Genomic DNA, 17,106 nt, shown 5'->3' with positions numbered 1-17,106 from the left:
GGCCTCCGTTTGAGCAAAGATGCGAACATAGGGATGGGTGGGAGCACGGGGAACTGGAAACAGGTTTGAGGAAAGAGAAGGGTCTGAGCAGGGAGGGTCGGAGCTCGGAGCAGGTGGCGCGAGGCGAGGCTGGGGCTGATGAAGGATGTGGAGGGGAGGAGGGATGCGGGAGGGTGGAGACTGCCTGGGTTAGAGAAGAGTAGACGCTGGGGAGGAGGAGACCCACGCGATGAGAGGGAGGGGTCTCCCTGGGGAGGGAGGTCTCCAGGGAAGGGAGGGGCAGGCAGCTGGGGGGTGGGGGGAGGCGGGTCTCGGCCCGAAGACCCTCAGCCCCGGCGAGGGGCCCGGCGGTCCTGTGGCTGGCTGGGCGTGGCTCTTGGACCGGGCGACGGACTCGGGATGGCGGATCGGGGACCGAGCCGGCTGTCCCTGCGAGGAGCTTTGTCTCCCGGCTTGACACCAGCCCTTAGGGACTCGTTTAGGGTTTTGTGATAATCCGCAGCGCCACAGGCACACCCTTTTCTTCGCAGAGCTGAAAGGCTTGGTCCAGCGGCAGGTGATGCCAGGGAGGCGAAATGGGGGCCGCTTCCCTCCCGGGAGGCCCGGAGAACAATAGCCGGCACTGGTGTCCTCCGCACCAGGAGCTAGGGCACCCCTGGAACTCGAGTGTGCAGTTTTCTGGTGCAGAAAACCCTCCCGGAGAAATCAAAGGGCACGTGCTCTTCTCTTGGGGTTTGTGTTAGGGCAACAAACCCCACTGGTAATTCTCTGATGTGAGTCGCGCATCCCGCCCCCCAGACTGTGGGACCCGCAGACAGACGCCGCCCCTGGCTTTGGTACCTTCTGGCTGCGGCACCGCCCCCTGCCCCTTGCTGCTGACCAACCACCGAGACGGTCGGGGTGGGGAAAGACCTGTGGAGGTCGCCTCGGTACGGAGCGGGCTCCCTGAGTAGCCCGCTTTGTCTGACGAGGCGGACGCGTGTGCTGTGCGTTCTTAGAGGGAGCAATCAGGGCTGGTGCGGTTTCTGACAAAATGGAAGAGACGCAGTCGTAGAGATTACCCGCTGTGGGTGCAGCTCCTGGTCTTAAAGCCGGCAGCTAGGGGACCAGTGCTTCCCTTTGCCGGTGACCACACCCAAGCCAGTGTATCCATCCTTTGCAGATTTCACTTGTAGTGTCTGCTGACCTAAGAGAGGGACGACTCTGTGATAGGAGGCGTCTCCTTGCCCATGGGAAAGCAGATGGACAGAAATGGAAACACAAAAAGGAGCTCAACAGAGCTTTGCTTGCATTCAGTCTTGCTTGCTTGGTGTCTTTCACACCAGGCTAGCAGCGTCTTAACATGTGAGATGACAGCCAGAAGCCAACATTCAGTTTTACAGATTTTCTTTGATGATTGTTTAGTTGATATTAAAGGTAGACTCTTTAGCATAGACTTATACTTTTAAATGGTCATTCATTTTAAAACAAAACAAACAAAAAGCAAGACAGAAGCATTTTTATTCCAAGAGTGAAGGAAGAAGCTTGGCTCAGTGACAAGCAGACCATCATAGGAAAAATCGCTGTGACATATTTGGCCTGAGGTTGACTGATGAGCCTTTGGGCTCTCATAACCTGGCTTTGAAACCTCAAGATTTTACTCGGATTGATGGACTGTGATGTGACTGTCAGCTATTCCCCAGCACATATGGTAGCTGACAGTGTGAATTCTTCCTACCTGGGCTATACACAGCAGTAGCAACAGTAGGCTATGTCCTGATACTTTTATTAAAGGAGGATGCTTTGTAGAGGTGCCTCTCGGTATTTACAAAGGACTAGCTGGAATGTTGTTCATTGGATGTGTTTAACTAAAATAATAGGCCTGTCTATCTCCAGGGTAAGTGAAAACCAGGAATCTCTATATTGGATCCCTGGTGGCTCAAACAGTAAAGAATCTGTCTGCAATGTGGGAGCTAAATTGCTTCAGTCGTGTCCAACTCTGTGCAACCCCATAGGCGGCAGCTGACCAGGCTCCACCGTCCCTGGGATTTTCCAGGCAAGAACACTGGAGTGGGTTGCCATTTCCTTCTCCAGTGCATGAAAGTGAAAAGTGAAAGTGAAGTCGCTCAGTTGTGTCCGACTCTTCGGGACCCCATGGACTGCAGCCTACCAGGCTCCTCTGTCCATGGGATTTTCCAGGCAAGAGTACTGGAGTGGGGTGCCATTGCCTTCTCCAGCAATGTGGGAGACCAGGGTTCAATTCCTGGGTCGGGAACATCCCCTGGAGAAGAGAATGGCTACCCACTCCAGTATTCTTGCCAAGAGAATTCCACGGACAGAGGAGCCCAGAGTAAGTGAAAAGCAAGAATCTCTATATTAGAACACCCAAAATCTGGTACTAAAGGTTTTTTTCTTATGAAAAAAACTTCCAGTGAGACGTATTTTGTTGGTTTATTCTTCTTGAAAGAATTTTATGGACTTAAGGGTGTAATCCTATTATTTTAGAGCACTATGTGAACATCCAATCCAATTTTTTCCTCATGGGGAGTCAACTCATAGATAAGGAATATTAGTATTACTAGCCCATTTCTGCAGTATCCTCCTACCTGCCCTGTGAAAATGCCTGGGAGACAGATAGGAGAGGCAGGTGGCCATACAAAAGGACTTTATGTCCCTAGAATTCTAGAGTGCCCACATGGGCAGCATGTGAGATCTTAGTATCCTGACCAGGGGTCAAACGAGCACCTCCTCTAGCGGAAGCATGGAGTCTTAACCACTGGCAACAGAGAAGTCCACAGAGTGCCATTCGTAACTCCCATCTCCCTGACTTTGGGAACCTCAGCTAGGTATACAAAAGATGTTTGTGGGACATGAACACTTGGCTGTTGTCAACATAGCCTCTTCAGATTTAAGTCAGGGTGATAGTGTTCTAAATACATTGCATGTTTCCACCACTGGAAGCAGTTACCCAGCAAGGCAAGTGTGTACAATTGGCCAAAATCAGGTTTGAGGACTTGTTTAGGCTTCATCAGGCTTCCCTGGTGGCTCAGAGGTTAAAGCGTTTGCCTGCAAGGCGGGAGACCCGGGTTCAATCCCTGAATGGGGAAGATCCCCTGGAGAAGGAAATGGCAACCCACTCCAGTATTCTTGCCTGGAAAATTCCATGGACGGAGGAGCCTGGTAGGTTACAGTCCATGGGGTCGCAAAGACTCGGACACGACTGAGTGGCTTCACTTCACTTCTTCTAGAGAAGAGCAATAATACAGGAAACCTTTGTCAATGTGAAAACCTGTAAGGAGAAGTTGGTATAAAATGGAATCAAATGAGAGTAAACAAGTAAGAAGGTAACTGATTCTCTTGCACTGCTGGTGAACAAATAGGAAATAATTTCAAGATCACTTTGTCTTAAATTTTTATATGAAAATGAAAGGTGCAAATACTGTGGTATGACTCTTTAATGAACATTGATGTTTATGTATAAAAGCAGACACATTATATACTTAAAAGAGTTGCATGAAACAATAGTTTATATGGTTTGTTCTATTTCAACCTTGGAAATTTCTTCCATCTAAAATAAATGGACTTAACCATAACATCTCCTGACCCTCTCACCCTCTCCCATCAATCACAGCCCAGTTCTATGCTGTTCTTTTGCCTCCTCCCACATGGGCTCCCTCCTTACAATCCAGACTCAGAAGCAATGTACACAGGAAGGAGAGCCTGGCTCTGAGCCAGAAAGCTGGAAGTTGAGTCCCAGCCCCGACACTTGCTGTCTGTCCATCCTTAAACGACTAATTTTTCTCTTGAGGACTCAGTTTCTTCATTTGTTCAATGAGGTTTATATGACTATTCGTTTATATGACTATACGTATTATATGTATAGCCTGAGAACAGAGTCTGGCCCCTAGTAAGTGCTCAATAAATGTCAGTTATCACCATCAGCACCATCATCATCCTCTCACTCCAGAATGTGTGCCCCTAAAAACATTTCGATTCCCTGTTTAATCCTTCATCCCCAGAGGTCAGGGTAAACTGCTATAGGGTTATCAATAGTGGGAATAGAAAGAAAGATTAGGACTCTGTTCTGAAGGTCCCACTCTGTAAATAGTAGGAATAGCTCTGTGTTGACTGTCAGCCTCCTTAAGCGCAGCTGTTTTGAGCAGCTGAGGACTTGCAGAGTTAGGAATGTTCCAGAACTGCTCTGACCCAGCTTTGACAAAACTTCCCTGTGTATACAGTTGGCTTGGCAACTGCTCTTGCTCCTACATCATCTAAAGAACATCAGGCATCCATAACTGGTTGAGACGGCTGTTGTTCTGAGACTGTTCTGTTCTTGGTGTGGGAAAGAGTGATCATGTTTGGTTGATGGCAAATTGTTGGGAATAAAAATATCTCAAGTTTTCTAGCTAAGAAATAAACTTAGCAGCACAGAATTACCTGTTTAACAAAAACTTTCAAAGTATTTGCTCTGTGCTAGGGGTTGTTCTAGTTCCTGTGAGTTGAGTACAGTACTGTTATTATCCCCATTTTACAGATGAAGCAAATGAGAAGTGACAGAGAAAAGCTTTGCACCCAAGGACACTGCTCAGAGTCTATATGAGTCAGGGTTCTCCAGAGAAACAACTAATAAGGATTGGCTTATGAGACTGTGGGGGCTGGCAAGTTTGATTTATGTAGGGTAGGCCAGTGGGCTGGAAGCTTTCAGGTGGGAGCTGATGTTGCAAGGACCCCATAATGGTTCGTCTTAAAGCAGAATTTCTTCCTCTTCTGGGAAACCTTGATTTTTCTCTTAAGGTCCTTCAACTACATTTGACTACATTGTATGAGGGTCACCTACATTAATGGGGAAAATCTTAGTCAGCTGGCATAACCACACCTATAAAATACCCTCCCAGCAACACATAGAGATGTGTGTTTGACTGAATGACTGACTAGTGTAGCCTAGCCAAGGTGACATACACTCAGAGAAACTATCACAGGGTCCATGCTCTTTTAAACACTACCCCAAACTAAGAGCCTTAGTTGCAATAACTCCAGTACTTTGGCCACCTCATGTGAAGAGTTGACTCATTGGAAAAGACTCTGATGCTGGGAGGGATTGGGGGCAGGAGGAGAAGGGGACGACCGAGGATGAGATGGCTGGATGGCATCACTGACTCAATGGACATGAGTCTGAGTGAACTCTGGGAGTTGGTGATGGACAGGGAGGCCTGGCGTGCTGCGATTCATGGGGTCACAAAGAGTCGGACATGACTAAGCGACTGAACTGAACTGAAAGAATTAGCAATGGCCTATTTATCCCACTACAAAATGCTGCTCCTTACCTTGTTGAAAATACAATTTGGATCTCTCTTTTTCATCCGTGTAGCTTCTAGCACAAATTGTTGCTCACAGCAAGCATTTATTAGATAATACTTCATTTGACTCAAGTGAGTTTGAGATTTTACGAATGACTAGATTCTAGATTCTCTTGAATCAAGGCAAGAGAGGAGGTACTTCTCTGTCAGCTCAGTGGATAAGACTCACTTCCCCAGCAGAAGGCACCAGCAGGAGGCACAGGTTCAGTCCTCAGTTGGGGAACTAAGATCGTGCATTCAGGACTGGCCAACAAAACAAAACAAAACAAAACAACAGGAGAATATCTGCATTCTGAATTAGGTATTATGTCACTCTTCACGTCCCAACATCTGTCCATTTTCATTGGCTCAGCAAAGATTTTGGGGTCTGTCACCGTCTCCACTCCTTGTGAAAGTGTCTTATACACAGTAGCAGTGCCCAGGACTCAGTCACACTACCTTTGTGTCCATTCAGTGTCCCCTGACAGGCATTCCCTTTGTTGATTTCAGATTCACCAGGGGCTCCCTCCAGTTTCTCAGGCCTTTATTCTCCCTGCCTTTGTCTGGTCCGCTCCTTCCCTTTGTCATCCCCCAGAGCGTGACCCGCTATTGATGGAGAAGTCGTCTCCTTTCTCATTTTTAGCACTCAAACCAGATTTATGTCTTTGTGGATCGATACATTCATTCTGTTATAAAATTCACATGTAGTCCCCGATTTTTTTCTTTACTGCTTTTTTGTTCCTTTACTGCTCTTTTTCAACAGATGTGAAACTCAACTTTAAGGAACGTACTCAGAATGTTTTAAGTTTGGCATGTTGCCGAATATATAGGCCACACACATACGTAAAACGGTAGTTTGGGGGGCTGAGCCTGTATTTTTAAAGTATTTTCATTTTTTAAACTTTTTAGCAAAGCGTAACAGATATATATACCTGGAGTACTGCAGTCCATGGGGTCGCAAAGAGTCGGACACAACCGAGCAACTGAACTGAACCGAACAGATACACAGAAAAATGTACAAATCATAAGTGTATAGCTTACTGAATTTTCACAAACTGAACATGGCCATGTAACCTCACCTGATCTAGAAACAGGTTACTAGCACATACCCCAAAGCCCCCCTTCAGTCACCTCCTAGTCACTACTCTTCCTCCAGGGTCTCTAACCGCTATCAGCATAGATCAGCTTTGCCTGTTTTTGAACTTTCTACGGATGGAATCATATACTGGGTACTCTTTCAGAAAGTGGCTTCTTTTGCTCAGTATTACATATGCTGCATTTCATATGCTCATTTTCATTGCTACATAGCATTCCATTGTGTAAATGTACCACAATTTACTATCCCTTATGTTGTTAATGGATATTCGGCTAGTTTTTGTTTGATGTTACTGTGACAAGGCATGCAATGCTGTGATTAAACTGTTTTTAGAAGCTCTAAATGTTGGCATAATTTTGTGGCTTATCAGAGATTGGTTTTAAACTCTTACTCTTCAGTGAAAAATAGAACTCTGGCTGTGTCTGACTCCAAGGTAGCTGAAATGAACATTTTAAAACTAATGGTTGTGCTTGGGCTTGCTACAGCTACTTCCTTACTTCTGTTTCTTAAGGAAAAGCTGAGAATCAGGTTATAGTTGCAGTGTGGGTCCAAAGATTATTTGGGAGATGACCAGTCAGATTTGAACAAGATTAACAAGCGATTTTTATTCTGTTAACTATTCTTATATTGGGTCAAATTGCAATTTTGAATTGTGTGATATTGGTGACTTAAAAAATTCCTTAAAAAGTACCAACTTGGAATCAGAAAGTTCAGATTTTTTTTATTATAACTATTTTTGGGTATTTTTCTGTGTTCTTTTAACTTTACTTATTTACGTATCTTATTTATTTGGCTGTGCTGAGTCTTCATTCTCTAGTTGTGGCAAGCTAGAGGGGCTACTCTCTATTTGCTGTGTTCAGGCTTCCCGTTGTGGCGGCTTCTCTTGTTTCAGAGCACAGGCTCTAGGTGTGTAAGGAGAAAGTTCAGATTTCTTATTTGGGAATAAGAATTATAGCATATGTCCCATTTTTGTGGGTTTTTAAAAAAGACTTAAACTGCACAATCTGGGGGGATGTTCATCTTGTTTAGGGTTTCTCTGGTGACTCAAGTGGTAAAGAATCTTTCTGCAATGCAGGAGACCTGGATTCGATCCCTGGGTTAGGAAGATCCTCTGGAGTAGGGAATGGCTATCCATTCCAGTGTTCCTGCCTAGAGAATTTCATGGACAGAGGGGCCTGGCAGGCTATAGTCCATGGGATTGCATAGAGTCGGATACAGCTAAGCAACTAACACTTTCACTGTTCACTAATCTTATTTATTTACTTTTTCTCTCTTTTTAATTCAAGTATAGTTCACTTACAATGCTGTGTTAGTTCAGATATACAGTAAAGTGATTCAGATATATCTCTATCTGAAAATATATATATGTATAATATACATATATATTCTTTTTCAGATTCTTTTCCTTTATGGGTTTTTACAAAATAGTGAATATAGTTCCCAATGCACATTATTTTTACAATAGGATTGTAATGGAAAAGAACCTCTGCAACTTACTGAAAAACAATACAGATGAGGCACAAAGACATGAACAGTAGCCTCCAGACGGTGGGTACAGGCAAATCCGTCTCTTCTCCATAGCCGGTCTTCACTGTTGGCCCAGGAGAGATGGCAATGATAAATGTGGCCAATGCAGATCAAGGGCAGCAGTTTAGGTACAATTAGAGGATGGTGGTAAGAAACCTTTGCCACCAAAGGAGTGTGACAAGGTGGTCATGATCCCTAACTTGCCTGGTTTTTTCTTATGACAGTCATTCACAGCCCAAGTTGTTCCTAAAAAAGAATTTTCTCTTGCCATGTAGCCTGCCATGTTTGATTGGTCCTCATACAAGCGAGATCAGATTTATCCACTGCTCTAAAATATAGATTTACTGCTTAATCTCTGAGTCCCTTAAGCACTTGGATATTTTCACATCTCTTTTAATATAGGACTTAGTTTCACACTTTAAAATGTATGCTCCTCCAATATTTAATCAGCTATAAAACCACTTATTGACCATTTTGCTGGTACAGCTAGTGAAATGTTTGCTTGTTTCATCCAACTCTCATCCATATACTCAACATAATTTTTACAGAGTTGTAACCACAACATGGATCCACTATTGTGGATACTGTATTTTGTTCTTTCATTTGACGTGAGAAAAAACCTTTTCTGGGTCTCTGCCTAATTTAGAAATGTAAACTTTCGATGACTGCCTGCTGTTTCATTGAAATGTGCTATATTTGAGTGTTTACTTATGAATATATAGATTATGGTCGATTTTTAAATTTTTAGGTAGTGTTTACATCACTGTGAACATCACATACATGATTTTTTTATTATGTTTTTGAGAATCAAGATTTCCTTTTAAAAAAAAAGGGAGTGGTGTGGGAGATGCAATTTTAGTCATAATACTGGATAGTTTTCACATGAGGAGAAATGCATAAATGCATTTAATTCCTTGAAATGGATAATACATGTCAAAGAATTCCCTGATCAGAGAATGCCTTCTAATTAGTCTTAGCTGGCAAGTTGTTTATCAAAGAATTTGTGTAAAGGTAGGAATAATGTAAGAATTTGTGTAAATGTAGAGGCAATCATTTTACAAACAGTACCTATAATAATAATTTGGAAGACAAAGGACTCCAAGTAAAGCCAATTTTACTAATAAATTTTTATAAAATTGTATTATTTTTTAGTAGCAGATAGCACCAAAAGTTGGCCATTGTGGAAGAAATCAAATGGTCACCAAGTTGCAAAGAGATGAAACAGTTGTGAGAGGCATCCAATACTTTGTTAAATTCTAAATATCTGCCAGTAGAATGCAAATAGCCAGGACCCAGAAATGACAGTTGGAATAGCCTAGCAAGTGAGAGGTTTACTCACAACCCAGTAACTGGACTTTTTGCACTGAGCTGTGTTTGGAGGTGGGCTCAAACTTCCCCTCACGTATTTTCTGAGTGCCTGCAAGGAACAGCGCAATTTCCAGGAAGGAGGTTGCACATGGGAGAGAGACGGAGTTTGAATCCTGACTGCTACTTTCTAGACACCAGAGACCTTAGACAAAGTCACCTGATCTTCCCAAGCCTCGGTTACATTGTGATTTAAAGATCATAGGTTTATGAAGAGGACTCAGGAGAAAATATACAGGGAGCCTGGGGGTCACATTGTAAGTACTCAGTGGAGCTAATGTATTTTCTGGATGCTTGAGTTAGGTGCTTTTAGATATGTAAAGATATATAACAATCTTGTCAAAGTGCATGCTTGTCAAGTGAATAGGCTGGACAATATGATGGCTGGTGCAGAGGGAGTAGAGAGCACCCGAGAAGTTCAGCCACAAAGGCTCAGTTCCCTCCTCTGTTCGGTGAGGAGGTGTAGACTAGATTCTATCTGGCAGCTCAGATGGTCTGTGCCAGCCATACTGTGCTGCTGCCGAGACCATCATGATTCCTGCCCAACTCAAACCAGCAGACTTGCAGCACCATGTATCAAAACGAGAACGGCTTACACCCTTTAACCCAGCAATGCCGCTTCCGGGAATTTATCCTAACCTAAAGATGTGCAAGTGTATGTGCACAATGAAATACAGGAAAGGATATTGTTGCAGCATTATTAGCACTAGCAAAAAAAACTTAGACCCAACCTAAATTCTCAAAATTGGAGAGCTAGCTAAATACATCATGATCCATCCTTACAAATAATTTTTTTGTCCCTCCATATGTGGGATCTTTGTTCCCTGACCAGGGATCAGATCCATGTCCCCTGTATTGGAAAAGGAGAGTCTGGACTACCAGGAAAGTCCCGAGGCAGATAATTTCTGATCTGATAAAGAACAACCTCTAGTACATATCACTGAATAGGAAGAAAGCAGGCAGACCGATATTAAATGCATGTTGCCATCTATGTAAAGTTGTATGTGTATATAAATGTATGGACTTACCTGTAGCTCAAACAGTAAAGAACCTCCCTACAATGCAGGAGACCAGATTTGGATCCCTGGGTTGGGAAGTTCCTCTGGAGAAGAGAATGGCAATCCACTCCGGTATTCTTGCCTGGAGAATTCCATAGACAGAGAAGCCTGGCAGGCTGCAGTCCATGGGGTCGCAAAGAGTCGGACACGACTGAGCGACTAACACACATGTCAAATATATACATATGGGCTTCCCTGGTGGCTCAGTGGTAAAAAACGTGCCTGCCAATGCAGGAGTCATAGGTTCGATCCCTGGGTGGGTAAGATTCCCTGGAGGAGGGTGTGGCAACCCACTCCAGTATTCTTGCCTGGAAAATCCCATGGAACAGAAAGAACCTGGTGGGCTACAGTCCATGGGGTTGTGAAAGAGTCAGGCACAACTTAGTGACTAAAAAACACCGCCACCACAGTGGGCCAGGGGTCAGCATAGGATATTAGGGCTAAAAAGAACCATAGACAACACTTGATCATTTCACAGAGGGAGAACCTCCAGGGGAATTTAAGTTCAGTGAACTGTGTCAGTGCAGACAGTTTCTGGTAGTCTTTGGTCTCTAGTGACAAAGAGACCGCCTCATCCGCCTACAGAATTAGTTCCCTTGTGTAGGGTTACCTGTGGGCATGTTTTCTCTGTAAGGACCATAAAGGCAGACTCCTGAGTTCACACCTTGGTGTGGTCTCTTCCTGTGACTTGCTTTTAACCAAGAGAACACAGTTAGCATGATGGGGATATCATTCCATGACTGTTACATGATTTAAGACCCCATCTTGCGAGCAGACTTGCTCTAGAGACATAACTTGATGAGTACGTGGCTGTGCTGGGAAGGCCCACTTGGCAAAAAATTATGTAGCCTCTGGGAGCTGAGTGGCTTCTAGCTAGAAGCCTGTGACCATAAGGAAATGAATTGTGTCAACCTGAGTGAGCTTGCAATTAAGTTCTTCCCTGGCAGGCCTCCACATGAGAGCACAGCCTGTCCAACACCTTGACTGAAGCCTGTGAGGCTCTAAGCCAAGAACTTAGGACTCCTGACCCACAGCAAGTGAGGTAATAGGCAATTTTAAGCCACTTTGTTAATGGTAATTGTTAAACAGCATAGGAAAGTAATTCACAGCTCTCCTGTATCCCTGTTTCTAGTCCCTGTTTTCTTCACCCATTTTAACCCCCATGAACCCACTGCGATTCTGTCATTATCTTCCTGAGTCTTTGCCCCCCACCCCACCCCCCACCCCCACCTCCCTCCACCACCACGTGTGGAATCTTAGTTCCTAGGCCAAGGATTGAACCCACGTCCCCTGCATTGGAAGAGGGGTTCTTAACCACTGGGCCACCAGGCAAGTCCCTTTTCAGTTTTCATTGTTGACATTTTTTTCCTTTCTTTATTAAAAATTAGACTCCCCCATTTCCTCTCTCTTCCTCTTCAATTAAATACCACCTCCTCACCCTCAGGTAACTCGAGTGTTTTCACTCATATTTCCTTCCTTATACATTACTGTGTATAAACATATACGTGCCTGTGTGCTAAGGCATTTCAGTCATGTCCAATCTCCGTGACCCTATGGACTGTAGCCCACCAGGCTCCTCTGTCCGTGGAATTCTCCGGGAAAGAATACTGGAGCAGGTTGCCATTTCCTTCTCCAGGAGATCTTCCTGACCCAGGGATCAAACCCTGACTGAGGTCTTCTGCATTAGCAAGCAAGCTCTTTGCCACCTGGGAAGTCCATATTAATATATATACCTACGTATTTTAAACCTTTGTTCATTTTACAAGAGGATCCTTTTATGTTTATGTATATGTGTAGATATCATGGATACATAATTTTTATTGGTAAAATATATTATCTATACAGCTTGTCTTATTACATCTTGGAAGAACCTTTAAGCCGATTGGTATAGATCTAACTTTAAAAACTGCATGATATTCTATGGCATGGATAATATGATGTTGTGATATAATAAAAATATTTGGTTGTCATTCTTAGTTGGCACAGAGTTCCTAAAACTCTTAATTTTCTGAGTGATAGGGGTGAAAGGGGTATCTTGTTATTCATAATAAGCCCCTTTCAACCTTACCTGAGTTTATGCTAATAAGGTAACTCTGAGGCTGGGAGCTGGTTGTCAAGAGAACCAACTAGGTGATTGATAGCTGGAACTTTCGGTCCCACCCCTCAGCCCTCACCCTACTTCCAGAGAGAGGAAAAGGAGCTGGAGACTGAGTTAATCACCAATGCCCAATTCACTCATGCCTTTGTAATAGAACCTCCATAAAAACCCAGAGGAGTTTAGAGAACTTCCATATCGCTGAATGCATTAAGGTGCTGGGAGGGTGGTACACCAGAGAGGGTATGGGAGCTCCAAGTCCCTTCCCTAGACCTGGCCCTGTGCATGTCTTCCATTTGGCTGTTCCTAAGTTATATCCAGTGCTCTGCTGTGCTGTGGTTAGTCCCTCAGTCATGTCCGATTCTTTGTGACCTCATGGGCTTGCAGCCCTAAAGGCTCCTTTGTCCATGGGGATTCTCTAGGCAAGAATACTTAGTTGTAAGTTGTGTTTCTTTGTGAGCTGTTCTAGTAAATTAACAAGCTTGAGGAGGGCATTGTGGGAACCCCAGATCTATATTTGGATGGTCGGAATTACAGGTGACAACCCAGGACAGGGGACTGGCGTCTGCAGTTGGGGACAATCTGATGGGACTGAGCCCTAACCCTGGGGAGCCTGCACTAACTTCCGGTGGTTAGTGTCAGAAGTGTTGTAAGTAGAGACACAGTTTTCCTTTGGAGAGTACCACAGGCTTTTCCTCCTTTCCGCACTGGTGGGTATTCAATTTGTTTCCGGTTTTCTAGTTTCACCCTACCAGCCACGCTGCAGTGGGCTTTCTGTACATGTCTCCTTGCGTTCTTGTGCTTTTATTTCTATGGATGGAACCCTGTGAGTGAAGTTGCTGAGTCAGAGATCTTTTTAAAATTTTAATAGAGGCGTTCAGACTGTTTCCCAGAAGCCTGTAATAATTTACATTTCTACCAGCAATGTTTGTCCAAGCTCTCCCAGCCTGTACCCTCTGCCCCCAAGTCCTGCCAACATCAGGTATCACCCTGGATTTTTTGCAGTTCTAATGAATGTGAAATGATGCCTTATTGTGGCTTTTATTTACATCTCCTTGGTTACTGGCTGGCGAGGTTGAACATCTTTTTTTATGTTGTTGGTTATTTAGATTTGCTCTTCTATGTCCCTTATCCGTGTCCTGTGGCTATTTTTCTCTTGGTTGTATTTTGCTTATCAATTTGTAAGAGTTATAGCTGTCATGCATTCCACATGTTTTCTCAGGCTATTTACTGCTTATTGACTTTCTTTCTTTTTTTTTTTTTGACTTTATTTCTATATCATTTCTATATCAAATTGTATCATTTTCTGTAATATCACATTTAAAAATTTTTATAAAATCAGAAATGTGACTTTTTGGCTTCTTGGTTTCTAGATTGATGTAAAAGGTCTCCCCTGCTACTAGGCTATACATGTATTTTCCTGGCTTTCCTTTTAATATTTTTAATTGCTTAATATTTTATATTTAAATTAAAACCAGATGGATTACAGATTTGGATATATGCTGTCAGGTAGGGAGCCTGCTTAATTTTCTTCCAGACAAATAGCCAGTGATGCCAGCCCCATCTATTATCAAGTAAATCATTTTCCCCTGCTGAAATGAAATATCTCTTTTGTTGGATTTAATTGAAACCTGCTACCAAGCACCTTACTCTGTTCCACTTATCTGTCTCATCATATGCTGATACCATACAACTTTAATTACAGTAATTTCATATAGTATCTTTTATTATTCCAGTGAAGTCCTTTATCTACCCCATAGTGTTTCTTTTCACAATTTTTTGACTCTCCTCAATTCCATTATCCATTTCAAAATAAACCCTTTGGGAATTCTGATAGGACTGTTGTTACATTTCTCTATCACTTTGCAGAGAATTGACATTTTATAATATTAGCTTTTCCTGTCTGAGAATGTATTTGTTTCATTTTGTTTAGATCTTATTTTATATACTTTGAGAAGTTCTATAGGAGTCTGTGCCTTAGTTTTTTTTATTCTTGGTCTCTTTTTGTGTGAATTTATATTGAGATATAACTTGCATACAATAAAATTCACACATTTTAAGTGTACAATTCACTGATAATTAGTGTATTTAAAGAGTTACGCCACCATTAGGCAATTTAATTTTAGAAAATTCTATCACCCCCCAAAAATTCATGCCCATCTGTATTTACTCTCATTCCCACCCTCCACACTGGGCAGCCTCTAAACAAAATAGATACAAACAAATAAGATACTTTATATTTAGATTTGCCTTTTCGCAACTATTCTTAGTCTTTTTTTTTTTATGCGTAAGTGTTTTCCAGTGTTTTTCACTACTATGAACACAATATTTTTTCTTATTTCTATTTCTAGCTGGCTGGCTACTAGCATAGGAAATAATATTTTACTTTTATTATATTTGCCTTATAATTGGTTATCTTACCAATTTTCTTAGGCTTTCTAGGTATACAATCATAGTACGTGTATGAAGTCACATCAGTTGTGTCTGACTCTTTGTGACCCCATGGACTATAACTCTCCAAGCTCCTCTGTCCATGAGATTCTCCAGGCAAGAATACTAGAGTGGGTTGCCATTTCTTTCTCCAGGGGATCTTCCAACCCAGGGACTGAACCTGCATCTCTTGAGTCCTGTACATTGGCAGGCAGATTCTTTACCACTAGCACCGCCTGGGTGCCACATAGATTGTATGATTCTAGTTACACAATCATAGCATAGTTTACCTCTTTTTCCATGTTTATCTTGAGGATATAATTATTTGCATTTTTTAGGAAATTGAAAATCATTCATTAATTGTGGTCAGAGAAGGCATGCCTGCTTTTTTCCTGATTGTAATCTATGTGTGTGTTAGTCACTCAGTAATGTCCGACTCTTTTCAACTCTATGGATTGTAGACCACCAGGCTCCTCTGTCCACGGGATTCTCCAGGCAGCAATAATAAAGTGGGTTTCCATCCCCTCCTCCAGGGGATCTTCCCAACTCAGGGATTGAACCCAGCTCTCCCACACTGCAGGCAGATTCTTTACCATCTGAGCCGCGAGGGTAGTGTTCTTTAATTTTGGAGCAATAGCTGAGGAGAGGGAGGTGGGGAGCATGACCTTGGCTTAGGGATGGCTGGGGATGGAATGACCTAACTAGAGGAGCAATATTTAGACATCTTCCTTACCATTTCCAGTTGGAGGATGTCCAATATATATTTGTATTCTCTTTTTAGTGTAGGTAAGAGCACCAGATGTAAATTTATAATTGGACTATATCACTTTAACCTCCCAAGAATGTCATTGCTAAGTTAAAATTTAATAGTATTTCCCCAGCCTTTTATTGATGTTTGTTCTATATTAAAAATGGCCATTGGGAAAATATTTCTGCACCTTCTGCAAAACTGCAGTCAGATACATCTATGCTTATTTTCCTCAGAGTAATCCGATAAATTCCTTCTAGAATTATCTACATAGAGAACAGAACTGCTTTCTCTAAAACATTCTGACTGAAGCCTTCTTTTGACTGTTCCATTAGATAGAGGGGAGCAAGAAATTATTGGGGATTCAAAGTACCTTTCCTGGTGGGTGAATCAGAGCTGCCCTTTTATTCAATAATAAGAAGAGTTTTCACCTTCCCTCCCAAACCGTTTCCCCAGTTACTTGAACTGCCAGGAAGCTTGGCATTAAATATAATTCCTACTAAATTACATCTCTTCTTTTTCTGAGTTCCCTTTAGCAGTCCTCTTTTTTAATGTGTTTGATGCTTTTAGGTTAACTTTGCTGAGGTGTAATTTATATGCAATGGACACAACCATTTTTAACATTCATTTAAGACATATTTATGTACCCGAGTAATCACTACTAAATTGAAATATGGAATATTTCTGTTACCACCCAAAGTTTCCTTATGCTATATACTTTTTTAGCCACACTGCCTGGCATGTGGGCTCTTAGTTCCGCACCAGGGACTGAACCCATGCCCCCTGCATTGGAACCAAAGAGTCTAATCACTGGTCCACCAGGCAAGTCCCCCCTTGTGCCTCTTTCTGTTCAATCCCCTTTCCCTCTCATCCCTAACCAGTGATGTGCTATCATCGCAGATCTGTGTTTCTCTACCATGGGAGCGGAGAAGGAAATGGCAACCCATTCCAGTATTCTTGTCTGGAGAATTCCATGGTCAGAGGAGCCAAGCAGGGGGCAGTCCATGGGGTCACAAAGAGTCGGACATGACTGAGTGACTCACTCACACACTCACTCATTACCACGGGGGCGTTTGCCCCTTTAGGGGCCATATGGCAATGTCTGGAGACATTTTTAGTTGTCACAACTATGCAGGTACCACTGGCATTAGTGGGTAGAGGCCAAGAGTACTGCTAAATATCCTACAAGGCACATGGTAGTCCCTACAACAAACAATTAACCAGCCCAAAATTTCAGTTGTGCCAAGACTGAGAAACCCTACTAAATCTATAGATGGGGCACACAAATGATAGCCCACGGCTCAAATCCAGTCTCATCACCTGTGTTCATACAGCCCATAAATTACAAGTGGTTTCTATACGTACTCCAGTACGAATACTGCTTTCACTAAGCATGATGTTTTCAAGGTCCATCCATGTTGTATCATGAATCAATATTTCTTCTCTTTTTATTGCTAAATAATGTCCCATTG

The 17,106-nt window shown here is 42.8% G+C and overlaps 1 protein-coding gene across 1 annotated transcript in view; it reads left to right on the top strand.

The window, feature by feature from the left end:
* The window catches only part of DPYSL5 (dihydropyrimidinase like 5), an 89,557-nt gene that overhangs the window by 1,021 nt on the left and 71,430 nt on the right, over positions 1–17,106 (top strand). The gene's annotated exons all lie outside the window — the stretch shown is intronic.

The sequence above is a fragment of the Capra hircus genome, chromosome 11, assembly GCF_001704415.2.
Source record: "Capra hircus breed San Clemente chromosome 11, ASM170441v1, whole genome shotgun sequence".
Taxonomy (NCBI): domain Eukaryota; kingdom Metazoa; phylum Chordata; class Mammalia; order Artiodactyla; family Bovidae; genus Capra; species Capra hircus.
The sequence above is the reverse complement of the archived record's forward strand: the minus strand, read 5'-3'. Positions and strand labels throughout refer to the sequence as shown.